A 19,945-nucleotide genomic window follows, 5' to 3' on the forward strand; every position below is an offset into this window, starting at 1 on the left:
AAGTAATTCTTAATATTTTCCAGATATTTTGCTTGGGCAGCAATACACATTGGAGTGAGCTGATACTTAATAAGTTTTGCATCAAATCTAAATTACAGCAACTGAAATCAATGAAGACAGATTTTCAGATTTGCTGTCATAGCTCTGCCACATGCAGTTGGTCTGCTTTCTCTAACTTGATATCTCAGGGCCCTTTGTTTAAGACTGATTGCTTCCAGATGTATGGGATAGTACCGGTGGAGAGAAAGAGAACGTATACTTCAACACTGGTGTAATTGAAATTGAAATGAAAAATACACTCTGCAAATCAAAGTCAACCCCTTCGATGTATTTATTTATCCCCTCCTCTGTTACATGCTAAATTATTATTTCTTATGTTTTTAGTCAAACTCTAGAAAAACAGAGACATTTTGCCTGCACAATTTCTTAGACATAAGACTCTGTGCTGCACTATTCAGGGCAAGATGAAAAAAACTTTATTCACTGAAGAACACCTGAATTGAATTCAGTGAAGCCATCTGTAAAGTGACACATTCGCCATATTAAAGATCTAATATTCTAAGCACTGCATGCAGTACATCATTACACCATGACACGGGCTGCTTCCCGTGGTTATTAGTGGAAACAGAGTATAACTGTGCCAGACTGCTAGTTCACATTCTCCAGGTCATTCCTGTGCAAATATTACCTGCACATGACATTGTAGCTCTTCATTGAGCTGTGAGAAATACATCTGATTATTGTATTTCCTGTATTTCTTCACAGATTTCTAACAGAAGTGAACACTCTGCCATTACTGGACTTTTCGTGCAAATCAGCAAGCAGCACGAATTTTGAAAAAGCAGATAAAATGAACCATGTTATAGGTCAACAGAGAAAGATATATCCAAGGAGATTTCACTATTCTTCCTGTGTTGTCTGCCCTGCTAATTCATTTCTGAAGAGCTAGCAGTCAAGCCCCATTTGAAAACAGGATATTGGATAAGAAAGTCTGTGTTTATCACAGAGTTCTTCAACAGTCTTCTGTACTTCAATGAAACACTGAGAAAGCTCTGCACTGGAATCGAAAACAAAAAAACATGGGACTCCATAGCCAAACATATGTTTCCAAATGTTTCAGAATAATCCTTAAACTCCTACATTTGTATTTAAGGTGAGATTCTTACAATTATGAATATATAACACTGCAAATTATAATTAATATTTGGTTTTATTGTACTTCTTACTACATAAACAGTACTTTTTCCAGAAGAAAAACTTTAAAAGGGAAAAAAACACATAGAAGAAAATAACACTTCAAAAAGCACATCAAGTGTATACAATTTTCAGTAACATAATATCAAATTAATTTGATTGTAGTCAATGGGAACACTAAAACACATAATAACCAATATAATACTAAAACTCCATTTTCTTCTGCCCTTAAATGATTAGTTCTGGATACATAGAATCAAGAAATACAGACTTCAAGAGAGGAAAGCAGAAATAGGTACAGGAGACAGATTCACCTGGTGGTACTGACCTATTGAAGAGAATGTGGAACTTAAGTAATTTTTCTTTACTCCCTCAACATTACAGGTTTATTTTTACACAGCTCAAGAGATAAAGAGCATTATTTTGGTCACCTATGATGTAGGACCTGTCTTCATATAAACAGATCACAGCCTGTCACAAACATACAGTTTTCTTTTACAGATACTCTAAAGCATTTCCCTCAGGATATCTGGGTATTATTTCTTCCTGACATAACTTTTCATTTATTTATTTATCTGCAGAATACGCATAGCAGAGGCAGAAATTCTGTGACTTCTCTTTATTTTACATGGACAATGCTCAACTTTCAGAGAAGAACTAGAGGAAAATAACAAGTCAGTCTTCATTGGCAATTCAAACACTGCCAACAAAATCACAGGTTGGTGCTTTCTGTCATTGGCCAGTCTGCAATATAAACTTCTAACTGAATATTTTGGGACAGGACGCATCCAGTTAATTCATGAAACACAGTGTTATGCTGTGACATACAATATTTTGTGACTAGCAATGTGAACTGGAATTAAGTCAGAAGCAAGAGGATCCATAAGTCAATGTAAGACCTTTCAAGCATTTTAACATCTGAATTATTTGCATGGTGTTTTAAAATAACAGCCTTCATTGCATAGTTACATCTGACCCTCAGTGGTGCACTACTTAGAGTACTAATAGTTTTTCTTGACACGTTAAAAATAGTTGTCGCCTCATTCAAGAGAATTGTTTCTTGACTAGTTATTGTTCTATGGTTCTAGAATTATGTTGTAACAAATTTGAAGTTTTCATATTGCAGTTTACCACTGCTGTTTATATGACTATAGCAAACACTGCTCAAGAGCATTGTGGAGCAAAGGCAACAAGACAATGACTTCTCTCTGTGCACATGAGTTGTCCAAATCAAGTATTTCCTTTGGTCCAAGTACAGACCTCAGAGGAAAAAAAAAAAAATGCACTGCAAAAATTTTGTAATATAAATTGAATGCTGGAGAAAAGAATACTGCATTTTTATGTTCTTATTTTTGCTTTTGTTTTTTACGGACAATTCACATGGAAATTAAGAAATCATTTACTTTGAATTCTTTGTACAGAAAAGCAACTTGGCATGGTAGGAACAAATACACTTTTGAATTAAAAAATTAATTTATAACAAACAAGTTATATGAATGATATATCAATACCAGCAGAAGTCCTTTAGTAGCCAATGTTTATATTTTATGGAGCATTAAATGGTAACATTTAAAAGGTATAATGCCACCTACAACATGTCTGCTAAGTCTGTCTATGGAGAAGAAAAATGGAAGCATTGTTAAGCCAGGTGCATGGTCCTCTAACTGGACCTGATACACAAGTGAGCTGGCTGTGTGTCAAATGGTCTTCAAAAGTAAAATCAGAACAGTGGAAACATCAACATGTTCATTCCCATCCACTCTGCTTCCTGCTTGCAGTAATTGCTCCATACCAAAAGCTATAGTTGTGTCTTCAACTGGGTTTTCTCCGTTTCCTACTTTCACTTAGCGTTGGATCTATGTTGTGCATGCAAGAATGGGAAGCATCAAAACCTCCTTATTCCCAAAATACACGATGAAACATTCAGATAAGATTTCTGCAGAATGTGTCACACAAACCCACAAACCCTAACAACACAAACACACAAAGTAAAAAAAAACCCACACCAACCAAAAACCCACAAAAAATATGACATAGGATTTTTAACATAGATAAATTTCTAAACTTCCAGAGCAGGAACATTTTTAGAGGATGAGTGAGAAATAATTCAATTTTTTGTACTATTGATACTCACAGTAAACAAATACACTTTTAGTCTAGACTTCAGCCATTTTACTAAGTTTTAAAAAATGATGCATTGAAATTGCAGTTTGTTCTCTTACACCAAATTTTTCTTTTCCTTATTTTTCCTTAAGCCATATGCTGAATTTTTGAAATTTCAAACCAAAAAAAAAGAAATTAAGAATATTTTATGTGCTTATGCATAACAATATCTAGAGACACTCTTACCATGAGAGTTAAGTTTTAATAGCAGTGTTGAAGAGGAGACTAAAAAGTAGCTGGTGGTCAACCATGTTAAACACCACACCTATAAAAAAGTGACAGTAGCAGAATACAGAAGTTCAATAGTCTGGAAAATCACAATAAATCAATATAAATATATATATATATTAATATCTTTTTTTCTGATAGTGACATAAAATATATGTAGTGATGCTGGTGGCTGGAGCACATGTTGTCATCCCACTGCATGCAGCATTCAGTTATTTGTTCCTTGTTGTGTTATGGAAATCAAAACTCTGAATTTATGAATAATAACAACCACACCCCATCTCTTCAACACACATAAACCAGCCCCCACTCCTGTAGCTGGAGCCTTGTGTTAACACATTCTGCCACTAGAGGATAGTGTTGCCATATGACTATGCACAGGCTTAAGTACAATGAGTACATAAAATTACTGAAAAGTTCAAGTTATTTTGTAAAGCTAGGGGAAAAAAAATATATTTCAATAAATGGATTTTTTTCGCTGACAACCCTGAAGCCTCTTTTTTAATAAAAATAAGAAAGAGCAAAATCATGTTGAATAATTTTTGATTCGCTTATTTTTAGTAAATTTAATATGTACTGTTAGTAATCTTTAACATGTTATATGTTTTAATAAATGAGATTAATGCACCTCAGGCTGAGTGTGCTACCTGGGAATCTCTTGTAAGGACACAGCCTTGATGCAGGGGTCTGACATAAAGCAGGTAACTGAATTTTTTTGTAGTGGTACTTGTGAGAACTAGAAGTATCAGACTAGAAAACTGACTGAGGACTGTTCTGAGGACTAGGAGCCAGATCAGGCCAAGCTTGGGAATACTCACTTATGCTAGTAGTAGGGAATCAGAAACTCATTCCTCTAATACATTACTTACACCTTCACTTCAGCAAAGCGGAGATAAATCAGCTGCAGATTTCCGTCAAAATGTGCAGATCACACTTAGGAGAAAAACCTGTGCAAGTCTCAGGAATATGCTGTATTAAATAAAAAGTCATAATGAATTGCTGCAATCAGGAATAAGAAAGGAAAGGAAGTGATACTGTCTCAGTCATCCCCCACAGTTCTACCTGACACACTACATCTATGAATTTCTCCATGTTCAAAGTAAGAATTCTAATTTCTCTGAGAAAAAAATCAAAATCTAACTTCAATCTGGCAATGATATGGAGAGTATTCTTCCATTAAGAGGGCGAGGATACATTTTACATACATGTTTCAGCAGTGGGAATCTACAGTGGAACACAATGAACTCATTTAGACCTATGGTGACCTTATGATGTTGTTTCCCACACTGAGCACCACACTCTACAGAACCAGAGAGCATTTTTTCTTAATGTTTATTAAATGCTCACAATTTACATTACTAACATGACAATACCTAAAGTGAGGTGTCTATTTAATGAGTTATTTTGTATTGCTTTCATTTTTAGCAATTGGTAATATTTAGAGAAGAAAAACAACAGTACATGTGGCTTAGAAAATACAAGCTATGGGAGAGATGAAGAATTTGAGAGCGCAGAACTTTAATTCTCCTTATACATGAAAAAGGTAGTTATAAAAAGATGATCATTTATTGCTCAATGTATTCACTAAAAGGAGGACTGGAAGAAGAACAGAAAATATTAATTGAATACTACATTGAAAACAATTTAAATATATATAGTGATAATTCTGCCAAGCAGTAGACTCACTAAGAAGGCTGTAAAATCTTCTTTACCAAATGTTTTCAGTAAATGTGAGAGTGTTGTATATTATTCAGGAGAAAAAAGCTGACAGGAGTAATAGGTTATCATGAATTATCTCTTCAGGAATATTCCACCTTTCCTACATATTTGCAATTCTTGTATGATCCTAAACTGCTGTTTTTGTGAGACAAAAATCTCTAGTCACTTGCAACCTTAGCAAAATCAATACAAACTGGGAGAATGGTATTGCGTCTGACAGGTCAACTCACGTTATTAGCAATAGTAATATGATATTTTTAGGAAAAGGGATCTGAACAAGGTATATACAAAAGCTATTAAAATTAAGAAAAATCCACCCTCATTCTTGATGGGATTCTTTCAGTTGTAAACACATTTTTAGCACACTTTTTCTGTGCCCTTGTACAAAAACGGCAATGTAAATAATTCCTCTTTTTTTAGCTATCAGTTCATCAACAATATTGAGCAATATCTTGGAGACTCTACTAACAATTTCTAAAAGTTTTTTCACAGTACTGAAACCAGTGAATAGAAAAAGAAAATAGTAGTTACTAAAAACAAAAGAACCCAAATGCTTCAGCTTTGTCATGCCACAACTGAAGCGTTCTTCTTTCAAATAGAGTTATTTAAATTCAGTAAGGAATATAATTTTATTAGGTAATCTTAATTTAAAATGAAGCAAATTTGAGTAATTTTGAACCCAGCAAACTCCAAAAACATTTAACTGGGATTTTTCCTGTGAACTGCTTCATTACACATTATATTTCTACAGATAGAAGAACCTATGATTGTTTTCATAAACTTATTTTACTCCCATTTTAGCAAACTTTTGTATTAACACCACAATCAAGCTTTACACTTTACTGTTTGAGATATATAAAATTCTCTGTGTGTTCTCTGCATTCTAAAGAAATCCACTAAATCTATCAGATCTTCTAAACTATGAACTGCTTCATTCAGATAAGAGTTTGGGTTTTTTGGCTATGACTGCTGAAACTGGTTTTAAGTTGCAGTTCTGATTTTTCTTAACAATTAATTTCATTTTCCTTGAAACATTTGCAACAGCTATTTAATTGCATACAATATCAGAACATGGGTCCTGCATTGCTCAATTAAATCATTGTTATTATTATTACATAATGCTATTATATCTGCATTAACAGGGTATTTGGCTGTAGGTACAAGTGTTCAGGCTCATTCAGCTTTGCTTTTAAACGTACATGATTAAGTAACTGTGAGTAGATAACTGCTGGCAAATGATCTTTACCAAAATGGCCAAGAGCTTTCATAAAAAAGACGTCCAAATACATTGTCAACAGAGATACTAAACTCTGATGTATGAAGCATTTTAATCAGCATTAAGTCAGTTTTTTGGGCAAGGAGACCTGAAACTGAATTTCAGGTTCTGGACCGTGACCATTCACACATTATCCAGGGACATCAGTATAATTATTCTTGAAATTTAATCAGCAACTCACAGGGATATTAAGAAATTATTTTCTCTCATATTTCCCCTTTCAGTCTCTTGGCTTTTGGGATATGGCTATGAAACATTTTCCAATTGCCAGTGACTCTGGAGGACCTGGATTTTTAATGTCAGAGCTGCAGCTGGCTTTTGTAATTTACACAATTCAGACACTTTTTGCATAATCTAAATAATAAAAACAAGAATGTTTCATATCCCACCTTAATACCCATCTCATCTTTAATGTAAGAGCTATATCTGAAGCTGAGTTTGACTTCAGGAACTTACTCATACCACTGAGTCAACCAAGGCCGTGAACCATACCCTGCTGAATGAGCTACTTACAGTGGTCAAAGTTGTGCAGTAGATGTTGCAATACTAGCAAAAATGAAACAACATTTGTCCCACTTGAACAATAACAATAAATATGACTACAAAAAAAATCCCCATCTAAACCAGTTTAAGGCCCCTCTGTATCTGTTTACCTACATAACCTTTTATACTTTCTTACAGGAGGATGAATACCAGGAACAAAAAATGCCTTTATGCTGGTCCTTTTCCTGAAGGTCAAAACCAAAATGAGCCATCAGACCAGCAAGGAGACCAGTCTGCAGCAAATCCTTAGAGATGCTGTAATTCATGCTGTCAGTTACCTACCAGGCACTGGTTGTCATAGCTATATCTCCTCTGTATACTGTGTACAGTGTACTGCAGTAAAACAATCTTGAAGCCACAAAGGCATAAAACCTACAGAGATCTGTAGCAGAGGTAAACAGCCAAGCCTTTGGTGGCTTTGGCCAGTCATAATACCTGATATTAAAATTAATTTAAAAAAAACAATAGGCTAATTATCTTGTAGATGTCTTGGATCAAGGATGAAACCTGCATGCCGTTTTCTCCCAGACACAAATATTTTCCAAGTCTATACAAACCACTCTTCGTAAGGAAAAAAAAAGATCAATACTTAGAAAAAAGCAACACTTCCAGAGACATTAAAAACTTAACAGCTAGTACAATCTTCTTTTGGCTGCAGGCTTTTAATCTGACAAAAGTTCAGATCATATTGTTCAGCAATTTAAAAATTAAACTCCTCCAAATGATAAAAATGTAAATTATGGGTTTGAATGGCTTAAGTTCTAATGCAATAATTGCATTGCCTGGTGAAACTGTTAATTAAAAATGTTAAAACACTGATCAAAACAAACAAAATTCTCTAGATATTTCTGGTTATTTTTCTAGCACTGACTTTAAGAGAGCTGCACCAATCCATGCCAGCACTCAACTTAAGTCCAGAGCACTGCATTACTTGTTTCATAGCATTAAGTGATTTATATTATTAAGTATCAGTTGTTTTAGTTATAACAAACTGTTATACAAGTTACTCTTCTTTGTTCACACTCCCTCTTTTGGAAAACTATTTTGAAACAGCGATAAAACTTATTAATGTAGTATAGATTCTTATGCAAACAGTAAGCAAACTCATAGATCAATTCTAATTTCATTCTTATGCTTTAATTCCTTTTATCCCCTAAAACAGAAAATACAAAATAACTTGCCAGGGCTACTAAGAAGATGCTGGAACTCAGAACCTAAATAATGATTATATAGTTCATGCTGGAAGAATTAATAGCAACATCAAAGCTAGAGCACAATCCACAAATACATTATTAATGATGTTTTCTTCTCCAATCAGCAGATGGCCACTGAACAGCTCAAGTGACTGGTAATAGGATACTCAGCTTTTCATCTCCAAGTATCTGCATCAGGTCTGTCTCAAGTGGGTTGTAACTGAAAGGTATTATTTGACAGGCATTCAATAGCAAAAATATAATAGCCAGTCTCAGTCTAGAGACTCTGCTTTTCCCATGCAATCTGATTAACAAAGCTGCCATGTTATTTTCAAACTCAGGGTTGAGTAGGCCAGGAGACTTGATTATCCTTTTAGGTCAAAAGGGTCAGCCCATGAAAACAAGTTTGAAACCCAGGTGCAAGTGGGACAACGGACACAGTGGTCAGTTTCTGTTAGTGTCCACCAGTGCTTTTTTCAATTACTAGATTAGCTTTTAAATACACAAACAAACAAAAAGACAAGAAGGAAAAAAAAAACTTAAATGAATGGGGAAAAAATAGTGTAATGAGATAGACTTTTCACGAAAGTTTGCATGAAGGATGTGATGTGTTCTTCATCTGCACACTCAAGGCACAAAAATTTTTTATATGGATACAAACATACAGTATGAATATAAAACATCCGTACTGTCAAAAAAAAGAATTAGTAAATTGATAAAATCAATTATAATTGTGATTGTAACTCCCTTCTGCAGGAAGCCCAGCATCTGCTGTTCTCAACAAAACTCATCATGTTCAGTGGTCTCCCTGAGCTTTGAATATTAGAGGTTTTATACGTTTACTGAACAGAACCACACTTACATTTGCAGGGAATCCAATTGAAATTAAGGGGACTTCAATACAGACTCAAAGGCTACCTTTACCACCTCAAATCTGATACAAGAATTAGTCATAATGCAGAAACCTTTTTGTGAAAAGTAAATTACCATCAGGGTATATTTGGAGTAAGCCTAGCAATAGACATCTCAAACATAATTAATCAGTCAATTTCAAACACAAGGTCAGTATCATATGATAGGTTTTTTATGAGAATATTTCTGAAAACGTATCAGGAATGAAAGAGAATTCTACATGTAAAAGTGCTGCAGAGATCTAGCAATAGGTGATAGAGTTGTTGAGTCAGAATTCTAAAAAATACAACTTTGTTACCACCTTGACATCCATGGACATTATCTTCATGGTTTATCTTCTTCAATATCAGTACAGAATATGAAGACAGATGCTAAAGACTGCTCTCCAACAGGATTAAATCCCTTAGGTTAAAGGTGGCTGAACATACAATTTAAATCTGTATCTCTGTATACCTATAAAAACCTATTACAGTCGTATCTCAATAAAACAATTGGAATTCAGTTTGTATTTAAAGCTACTTGTTATCACTGTTATTAGAATCACAGTCCAGATTGTCTCCTTCCTTATTCTGTAGAGACAAATTGCCATAAAGATAGACAAGAGAGGTATGAGAAAGAAAAAGAAACACTGAGATTAACTTGCCAAAATCACACTGCAAATTAATGGTCAAATTAAGAATAGAATCCAGATCATTAAAACCCCAGTCTGTTGCTGAGCTCACAGAGTATTCCCTCAGGCTTTTTCCAAGACATTTTTATTAGCCATCAGTGTTTACTGGCATTAATTAATGTTAGACCACAAAAAGACCTTTTAAACAAAGCATCTGAATTTACCATCTATCAAAATTCCACTTCCTCTGTAACATTTACAAAATAATCAAACAGTTGACTAGGAGGCTCCTGAATGTTCATGCTGCACCAAATGTATTCAAAGTTCACTCAAGCCTACACGAGCCTCTCAGGCCAGCTGATGTCTTATCAACACCTCCAGCCAACAGCATGCACAGGAACGCATGGAGCAGCATCAGGTGATGAACTTTATCCTTAAGGCCAAGCAATGCTGACCTAGACACAGCTGAGAAGCCTGGAAAAGTACCATCAGAGCTTGAACACTCATGGCAGTGACTAGTGAGCCTTTGCTCCCCTTAACTTATGTATACTTAATAAATTATACTATTTAGTTGCTCAGCTTATGATCACTTTCCCCTCATTCTGGTTTCCAGGCCACAACTTAGGCATATAGCTAATTTAGCATTTAATTGAATAATACTATATATGATGCATATTGCTTGGGAAGTGTATAGCAAAACCAGATTCTTCTGTGAAAAGGACATTTCCCTTACATTTCAATTACAGTGCTATAATGCTTCAGCCTTGAATTTAAATCCCTGGTTGGTTCCATAATACAAGTAAATTTTAAAAAAAACTTTAAAGATTAGACATTAGTTCATCTAGTTTCTGACACTCTAGATAAATATTAAAATGCCTTGACATATTTAGCAGAAATAAAATTCAAATCCAAGTTGGTGAAGTCAGAAAAACATCTAATTAACTTGGTATGATGAGTACATACATTTATATAAAAATCCTAAAGAAACCTTTATTTATGTATCTTACATACCTTATCTTGTTTCTGTACACAATTTATTTACCATATTACCATTATTCTCTTTACATATATGAAAGAAGTTTTAAATGTAAAGTGCCCTGGGAATTATGAACCGGCACTTACCAATCTTCTTCTTTTCTCTGCTAACAACAGGGATTTTTAATTTCAATTTATATTAAAAAGCAGATAACTTTAATTCAAATGCCTTCTAATTCTTTCTTTGAAAAAAAATTAAAATGGAGTACATAAAGAAATCTGGGCATTCAGCCTATAAATTAGATAACACAAGACAGGCAAAGGGCTGTCCATAAAACTACCTTGGTAGCCCCAGGGAAAGGAAGAGAAGAACAGTTTTCACAATTGGTTCTTGAATCATCTTGTTACATTATTATGGAATACTTCTTTGAACAGCCAAGAAATGTATGAACCAAGAGTCTTCAGATAAAGTTGAAAATAAATATGTGAGAATAGCAATAAAAGCAAAAGCAGAGAACATACAGCATGCTGGAGATGGGAGCTGGTCTGGGAAATTAAACTCTCAGAGAAGAGTTGTGATTAATCAGCTGTGCTGACATCAATACATGCCATTTTCGCAGCAATAAACTGTGGACAGAAAAAAAGGAGCATTAAGTTAAAAAAAACACGAACCTCTGTGAAGGCAATGCATAAAATATAAAGATTATGTGTCATGGTTCTGTGGAATGCATGCAGACAAAAAATCTGTGTCAAAGGCCTTGTTTTATGACTTCTTAGTAATTGTCTATCCAATACTTCTAATCAACTTCCTGATGTTCAAAAGAAGTTCTAACATAGCTAAGAACTGGTGATAAAATGTAAATACAACTCATATCTATGCAAAATGTCTGAAATAAATACTGAACATAAGATGCAAACAAATTTAATGTTGGGGCAAAGTCTGTACAGGAATACCAGATAGTCAGTACACAGCATGATATAAATACAGATGGAAGAGAAATCTGCACTTAAGTTGGTCTAACATTTCCTATTGTAAGATTCTGGTTTGAAATGCTTATAAGCTTTGCCAATGTTTAATTGCTTTGTCTAAATTCTTTCAGAGTATCTGATTTGCTTAAACCTTCAGTAAAAATGTGACTAAGCAAAAACATCCTGGTTTGATGAAGCTGATTAATTCTTAATAACTCTTATATTGAAAAACTGAATTTAGAATTATGAATTCCTCAGTACAAACAGACTGGACTAGAGCTCCTGGACTGATCTAGCTGGAGGGCTACAAAGGTGAGTAAGGGACTGGACTGTCTCTCTTATGAGGAAAGGGCTGAGGTAGCTGGGCCTGTTCAACCTCAGGAAAAGCCAACTGAGAGGGGACCCCATCAATGCCTACAAGTATCTGAAGGGAGGGTGGCAAGAGAATGGATCCAGGCTCTTCTTGGTGGTGCTGAGCAACAGGACAAGAAGCAATAAGCAGAAACCGATGACCAGCAAGTTCCACCTGAACATGAGGAAGAAATTCTTTACTGTGCACTGACCATGCATTGGAACAGATTGTCCAGAGAAGCTGTGTAGTTTCTCTCTCTCAAGAACAATCTGGATGCAGCTCTGTGCAATGTGCTCCAGGACAACACTGCTTGAGCAGGGAGGTTGGACACGATGACCTGCTGTGATCCCTTACAACCCAACTCATTCTATGATTCTGAGACTCAGGACTTTTACCAGCCAGTAGAATCTACAGCTGAATCAGAAGCCAAGGCTTCCATCACAAAACAGAAGGAGATTATGAATGCACCTGCGCTATCAGTTTGAATTACTGTCTGTTTTGTTCCAAGGTCCTCTTCATTAGCATTCACTCTGAATGTGCACGTTTGATTATTCCTGGAATACTCCCTGAATCAAAATAACAAGGCTTGCTCTTAGAAAAATTCTATAAGCCATACAGTGATCAGATAGCTCTAGGAAATGGTTTGAGAAAAAAATATCTGTATTCTTGGTCCAATCCTCCAACAACATCCTTGCAAGCCCTTGCCTGGCGTGACCCTGTAACATGTCTTTCTGACAACATGGCATAGGAGGAGATAGGTGGTGTGCCGCAAGCGCTTCTCCTTTTATCTTGGGCAAACAAAAAAAGTCTTGTTATTAAAGAACCTTTCAAAATTGTTCAGATGTCTCATATGCAAAGGTAGACTTCAAAGTGCATCGAGGGAATCGGTCTGGCAGAGGCTTCTAGACTAACACAGTTTTTGAAGACAGGGAACCCTGCAGGATTTACCCTGACTATCAAACCAGACCTGGTTGAGGCTGCTTCATGCCAAGGAGTAGATCCAGGCAATGATACTTAAACCCAAATTTCATCCTTCTTAGAGTACACAGTAAGAACTGGCCTGATCCCAGTATGTGAGCACAGCAGAGGAGTGATGCCTGTGCAATGCATGCAGAGAGGCTGTGGAAGGCCTGCAGAGCTCTGTAAGATCCCTGCAGAGCCTGCTCGGTGCAGCAGCAGGCAGCCTGCCCTAGGAGGAGCAAGACAAAAGCTCTGCTGGTGGAAGCTACTCCCCGCAATCGGACAAGGAAGTACGGATTGCTCCCAAAAATCAAAAATCCAGCGTATGCATCATCTTAGAAGATGGACACTTCTGAGCATACGCAGACACAGACCCTCGTGAGTCCACAAATTCATGGTACTTGCAGGGTTAAGTCCTGAGAATGCCTTTTCAGTGTGTCTTTCAACTCTTCCCACACTGAGATAAAAATATACAGCTATATTAGCTATGACAAACCCTAAAAACAGCAGAAAAAAAGGTATGAAGTGCTGAAGGAGAAAATCTTGTATGACATCAACAGGAGGTACAATTAATTGGTTCTCTTCGTTCATTCTATAAATACCAACTTAAATATGATAAAAATGAAAATGTAGGAGTTTTAGCTGCAGTCACCTTTATGTTACTAGTCTCACTCATCTGATACAAAATTAATCTTTCCTTTGATATAGTGTAGGAAGAAGGAATGCTAGTACATGTATGGGAACATTGTACTTAATGCAGCAAAAAACCTGGAATGAACAAAGACTGCTAAAAATTGCAGCAAAACAACATAAAAATACAATCTGGACATGAAAAAGAGATGAACTATCAAAAATAAATATGTCCCTTCTACTTCCTAAATGCTAGGCACAGACAATAAATTTTAAACAGATTATTATAATATATTTTCAAGTAATTCTTAACTCATTATAAAGACAAAAAACAAACTGACAGAAATAGTGAAAATGTGAAAGCAGACATCCTAATTTATAAATGTCACATAGTTGCATCTCTTTGAGGCTTTTTCCTGAAAAGATTCAACTCCATGACATACAGCAAAGTCTTGCTTTTAACATCTTTTTATTTGCTTCACTGAGGCAGAACATCAAGCGATTTGTACAAAGTGTTTTAATGTTGCTATTTTTGTAATTCTCATCTCTCTGGAATTTGGGTATCAGCACACAAATTCAGGCACTTCTCATAGGAATTGGCATTCTGGATAAGACAAATGGTTCATCCGGCTTAATAGCCTGTGTTTTACTTTGATCATCATCCGAATTCCCCCATGTAGGTCATCTTAATACTTAATAACCGCTGTGGTACACACAAGCAGATAACATTTTTTTAACTATCATTAGATATTTTTGTGATATATTATTTGCTCAGAATATTTCTGAATCTCTGCATAGATGCCTGTCATGGTTTAACCCCAGTAGGCAGCTCAGCATCACACAGCTGCTTGCCCACTTACCCCCGATGGAATATAGGTGAGAATGAAAAGGGTAAAAATAGGAAACTTCATAGGTTGAGAATAAGACAATTTAATAATAATGAAAAGAAAATACACAAAGAAGAAAATATGAAAAAAAAAAAAAAACCAAAAATTGCTCACCAGCAGCCAACAGACGCTCATCTAGTCCCCAGGTAGTGCCAGCCCCAGGCAACCTCCACACACCCCCATCCAGTTTTACTGCTGAGCAAGATATCACACAGTATGGAATATCCCTTGGGTCAGCTGGGGTCACTGTCATCGTTATGTCCCCCCCAACCTCCGGTGTACTCCCAGCCTCCTCATTGGTGGGGCAGAGTGAGAAGGAGAAAAGGTCTTGAGGTTGTATAATCACTGCTCAGCAATAACAAAAACATCCTTATGTTCTTAGTACTGTTTTCATCACAAATCCAAAGCACATCTAGCCCCACAGAATCTACTAAGAAGAAATGTAGCTCTATCACAGTTAAAAGCAGTACAATGCCTTAGTAACCTTCTGCATGAGTTGTCCATTCTCATTATTTATGTTTTTCAAGCTCATTTTAAAATTAAGTTGGCCCAAACAGAAATCCAGAATCCTCCATGTGTTAATTAATATGGACAATGGCTACTGATAAGATCTAATACCAGGCCTCTTTCCACTATATCACATATGGCTATATGTGATATTTCCAAGTGGTCCAGAAGCTCTATTAAAATTTTGGCCTGGGCACCCAAAACCTAGCCCCCTTTGTCAGAGCTGTATTTGCTTCCAGCCATGTCTCCTTCCCACATGATTTATTAACTGAACTTCCAAGGTGGACCTCAGGCTTACATTGCAGGTGCACCATTCTCTCTGGCCCTGGTCTCCTGGATGAGCCTTATAAACAATCTTATGGATGAGCCTGGATCTAGAGCCTCCAATCTAGATCTCCAATCTCTTCCACAGGAAGTCTTGTCTTCATTCTGGCCTTTGGCTCTTTCTCCTGTCACTTTTGAGTGGATTTTTAGGGTGGATGCCTGAATTCTTGCCTTGCCTTGTCTCAGACTGGTACTGGCACCATCCTGACCCCACTGAGTCAATGCCCTGGTCAATGCCTTTGCTTTAGCCATGCTTTGCTCCCAGCTCTTTCCTTCTCATGGAGCATCTTCTGCTGCTCCCCAATACAAGACAAGCAAGCTGACTACTGATTTTGCCAATAAGCCTCTGGGAGTTTACTGAAAAGAATGTTAGCATGAGTTTCACAACTTACCTGAAGGAAAGAGAGTTCTGATCTTTTTTAAAAAGGGAAAAATCTCCTAGCAAATGTTTTCTATAATGTTATAATTGCCTGAATAACTAATAATATTCATTACATTCAAATGAAGCCTTATTTATTTTTTTTTAAACTTAGAGGCAAGGAAGAGAGTGAAAAGGATCTAGAACAGACAAAACTTAGAGAAATCTGTATTTCAATGTAATAGTTCCACAGTGAGTGAAAATTCTTAAAGCTAAGATTCAGATAGCATAATTAATCATACATGAACTTTTTTTTCATTTTTTTACTAGTCCAAATTTTACAAAAATACAGAGTATTATTACAGCTAGAAGGCATCCAATATGACACTACTACACATATATATGTTTAATTATGGCTCTGAACACACATCTCTGGTTCTGTGTTAAGTGATGCCAATAATAGCCATTTGTAATTATGTGGTCACATGTAGGGCTAAAATATCATGTTGTTTACTTTCATGAAGTTCCAAGTTTGACCTGTTACTAATTACCTCAAAAGAGTCTGACTTTTATACAGCTGTGAATAAATTGTTTTGTAGCCTTTACAATACTGCAGATGGTGACAGCAGGGCATCCAACACTAATGGATTTGAAAATAATTGAGGAGAATTAAAGCCTTACAATTTATATTGAGAACAGCATAAGAATTATTTAATGTGATTTAGCGTAAGCAGAATGAATCCATGCTTGTAAAGAAAGTTCCTGAAAGATTTCTAAGCTTTTTTGTGAAGCTGAGTATATTGGTTTTGCAGCTTTTAACGTTAGATTACATAGAAGCAGAATCTATTGCAGGTGCTGATTAAGTAGTTTGCTCCCTCAGTTAGTTCCTTGAGACATAATCTGCCAGTTCCACTATTCTTGCCAGGAAAGTTACCTTAAGTAGTATTTTGGCTCATGAAGGCATGAGAAAAAAATCTGTTTCTATTTCAACCCATCTATTCCAGCCTCTTTATAGCAATTGGTCCTTCAGGTTTCAGTTCTCTATATCTGACACAGTGTGCCAGACAACAAAAGTCTGTCAATGAAGAGATGTTTTGAGAAACAGCCTGACAATGTTTGACAATTATGTATAATGATGGCAGTTCACTGGCTGCTAAAACCTTGTCCACAAGTGCTATTGCATAGTTTCAGCTGAGCCAAATTAACAGCTTCCTAGCAAAAGGTCTCATTGTCTCCTGTTGCCAGTGCTCAGTTAGTTTTCTACCATTTTAACAAGCTGAACTGGCACACCACCCAATTAAACCAGAGACAGTGCATGGGAAGCAATAAAGTCATACAAGTGGGGATGGAAGATGTTATCCCTGTCACAGTGACAGTGATCCATTCAGTAAACTCAGGCCAAAACATGACTGCTCAACCACTGTAAAGGGATTAAAAAACAAGCAACAAAAACATGAAAAGCAATCAACCAGACGAGAATATTCAATACAGCTGGAAAGGACTAACTGTGTAAATATTCCCCTTTCATTGGCACACAGGACACTTGGCCCAGTTTCAAGCTATTAAATATTATCCAGGTGTTTTACACAATACTTGACATTGTTTGGTGACTTAACTTTTGCAAATTTAGAGAATTTGATCAGTACTGTAAAAAATGCATATTAGAAACTATGCTACATGCACTATGTGTTGATGTTTTAATTAGAGTGATAACCTAATCAGTGTCACTATGTTCTGGTTTTTGAAAACACCTAGTTTGCATAAAATGTTCAGAAGTTAATGCAAATATTAATATAGTCATATTCACACACAAATTACATCACCTTATTTACATAGTTATTCCTATTTCATAGCAGAATAATTAGGCCCACAGAGCCATACTGTTGTAGTAAAAGTAAGATTTCATCACTTAAGTCACTTATCTTAGTCTCATGTTTTATGAAGACACTAGAGCATACAGATGGAACTATTTTTCTTGTAAACCTTCTCCACCCACTGATTATTTCACATAATAGAGCAGGCCTTGAAAAACACAATTGCTTTCTGTTACTGGTGAATTAGACTCTGCAGCAAAGTGAGGTGAGGGGGAGTCAAGTTTTCACAAGAGTTTCTACATCTGTGGTCACAAAGAAAACCTCATAAATGTTAACTGAGTCAGTACCAACTTTTGAACCTGTATTCAGTTCAATGTATTGATTCAAGGTTTCACAACTAACTGCAAAATAAGGACAGACAATTTTTGCTGCTCCTATTCAGAAGTACTTGGGTAAGAACGATACTGACAGAGTTTTTCCATTATTTAGAAAAACTATGAGCACTAGCAGCACAAAAGAGGCCAAGAGCCAATGAGAAACTCATTAAGCTGCTTAAACTGATCTAAATCTAGGCTGTTGAGGTCACATCCCGCCCCCGCCACATATTTCCACCCCCTTCCTTCAGCCAATGCTGGTGTTTACAGAAGCAGGTAGTAGGATGTCAGTTCAAGGCAAAAAAAAAAAAACAAAACCCAAACAACAATCTCCAAACTAAAACTAAACCAACACACCAACACATAATTTTGTGAGGACAGTTTTCAACCTGATCAATTCTACAAAGAGGTTTAAACTTCCCAGTACCAGCATCAGTGCAGGGAGAGAGACAGCAGCTGGGAATTAAGAGTAGTTTAAGCTTCTACAAAATTGTAACCTAACTAAGAAATGGAAGCTCTTGCGTTTATCCTTAGCTATACAAACCCTTTCACACGCTGATCAAACTCCAGACTACAGATGGAGGTAGATTTTTTTCCTTTGCTGTCTCTTAGTACTTCAAAAATCCATGTTATTCTGTGGGTCAGAAATGTCATTTACCAGTAGCAACTCATTCATGACTCACTCTTAGCAGAGGCACAACGGTGATAACTGCACCTCATTTCTTAACTCCCAAACCAGAGAGGATGAGAGAAAGGATAAGAGGCAGGATAATATGTTTCCTAGCACTTAGGAAACAGGAAAGAGGACTGAAGTAAGAGGAAGCAGCTCTCCACAGTCAGTAAATTTCTTTGCAGTGCCTAGAAGAGGGAAAGTTTCTTTGTCTTTTTCTCCAGAGCAAAAGCAGTGTTCGAATATAATGAATACAAGCTGATACAAGTATCTAACATTAGATACTATACCATCAGACACAACTGTTTACTAGAATTCCATATCCCAAAAATGACAGCATATGCGCTTGCTCATGCTGGATTTGATACTCACAGGCTGGGTAAGGAATGAGATCAATTTCACTTTTACACTGTATTTATTAAGTTGCAATTTTCTTATCCTTTAGCAGTACAACACAGTTAGAACTTAACAAGTATGTCCAATCTAAATGTAAAACATTTTACATCTTGATGCTATTATGAGTGCTCGTGACCTCTGCACTTTTCTCCTCAGTTAACAATAATTTGTGGCTTAATCTGACCATGGGAGAAATGCAGTTTGCAAATTTTCCAGACTGAGTACTTGCACATTTCTTCTTTTGTCTAAGATTGTCCTAAATTTCGTATTCCGGTTTTGGAAGATTAAAAAGTGATTTGTTTGCTAAAAAGTTACCTCTGGTACAGGTGGGCATCATGAACACGTGCACAACTGAACTTCAGGCTTTTAAAAGCAATCAAGATATCGTTTCAAAACCAGGCTGCAACTTCCCAACGCTCACCTTCCTCATCCACATACTGCACATTGAAGTCCGCAAAATGACGATGGACACACTGGATTTGTACAAGAGGGCCAGCGAACTTCAGGTATGCCCTATATTTTTTTTTTTTCCCCTTAACGTTTCCGCTCCCCAGTGACGAGCGCCCGGACGCCCATGGCGGAGCCCGTGCCCCTCGCCCAAGAGCGGCTGAGGGAGCGGCTGCAGGGACCCCTCGCTTCCCACGGGCTGCCACCGGCTGAGAAAGAGCCTGCCGGAGGCTTGGGGCCCTGAGGACACCTCAGCGCGTCCCGCTGCCCCGCTCAGTCCGCGGGAACACTCCGAGGCGTGGCCGGAGCCCGGGCGGAGCTGAGGAGCCCCGGACCCTTCAGAGAGCGCAGGAGCCGCCGGGGGGCGGGGGCGCCGCCAGCCCCGCCCCCCTGGTGACGCGCCGCGAGCTGAGGCCCACGTGACGCGCGCAGCCAATGGGCGGG

The 19,945-nt window shown here is 36.9% G+C and overlaps 1 long non-coding RNA gene across 1 annotated transcript; it reads right to left on the bottom strand.

Annotated features, from left to right (window-relative positions):
* Nucleotides 1–1,191: 1,191 nt before the first annotated feature.
* On the bottom strand, nucleotides 1,192–19,920 carry LOC111929810 (uncharacterized). The gene is made up of 5 exons (XR_002864855.2): nucleotides 19,476–19,920; nucleotides 11,336–11,440; nucleotides 4,455–4,554; nucleotides 3,544–3,622; nucleotides 1,192–3,050 (listed from the first exon to the last, which is right to left on the bottom strand). It is a non-coding gene; the product is annotated as an uncharacterized LOC111929810 (long non-coding RNA).
* Nucleotides 19,921–19,945: the final 25 nt, after the last annotated feature.

Source organism: Cyanistes caeruleus, chromosome 6, assembly GCF_971803275.1.
Source record: "Cyanistes caeruleus chromosome 6, bCyaCae1.hap1.1, whole genome shotgun sequence".
NCBI classification, from domain to species: domain Eukaryota; kingdom Metazoa; phylum Chordata; class Aves; order Passeriformes; family Paridae; genus Cyanistes; species Cyanistes caeruleus.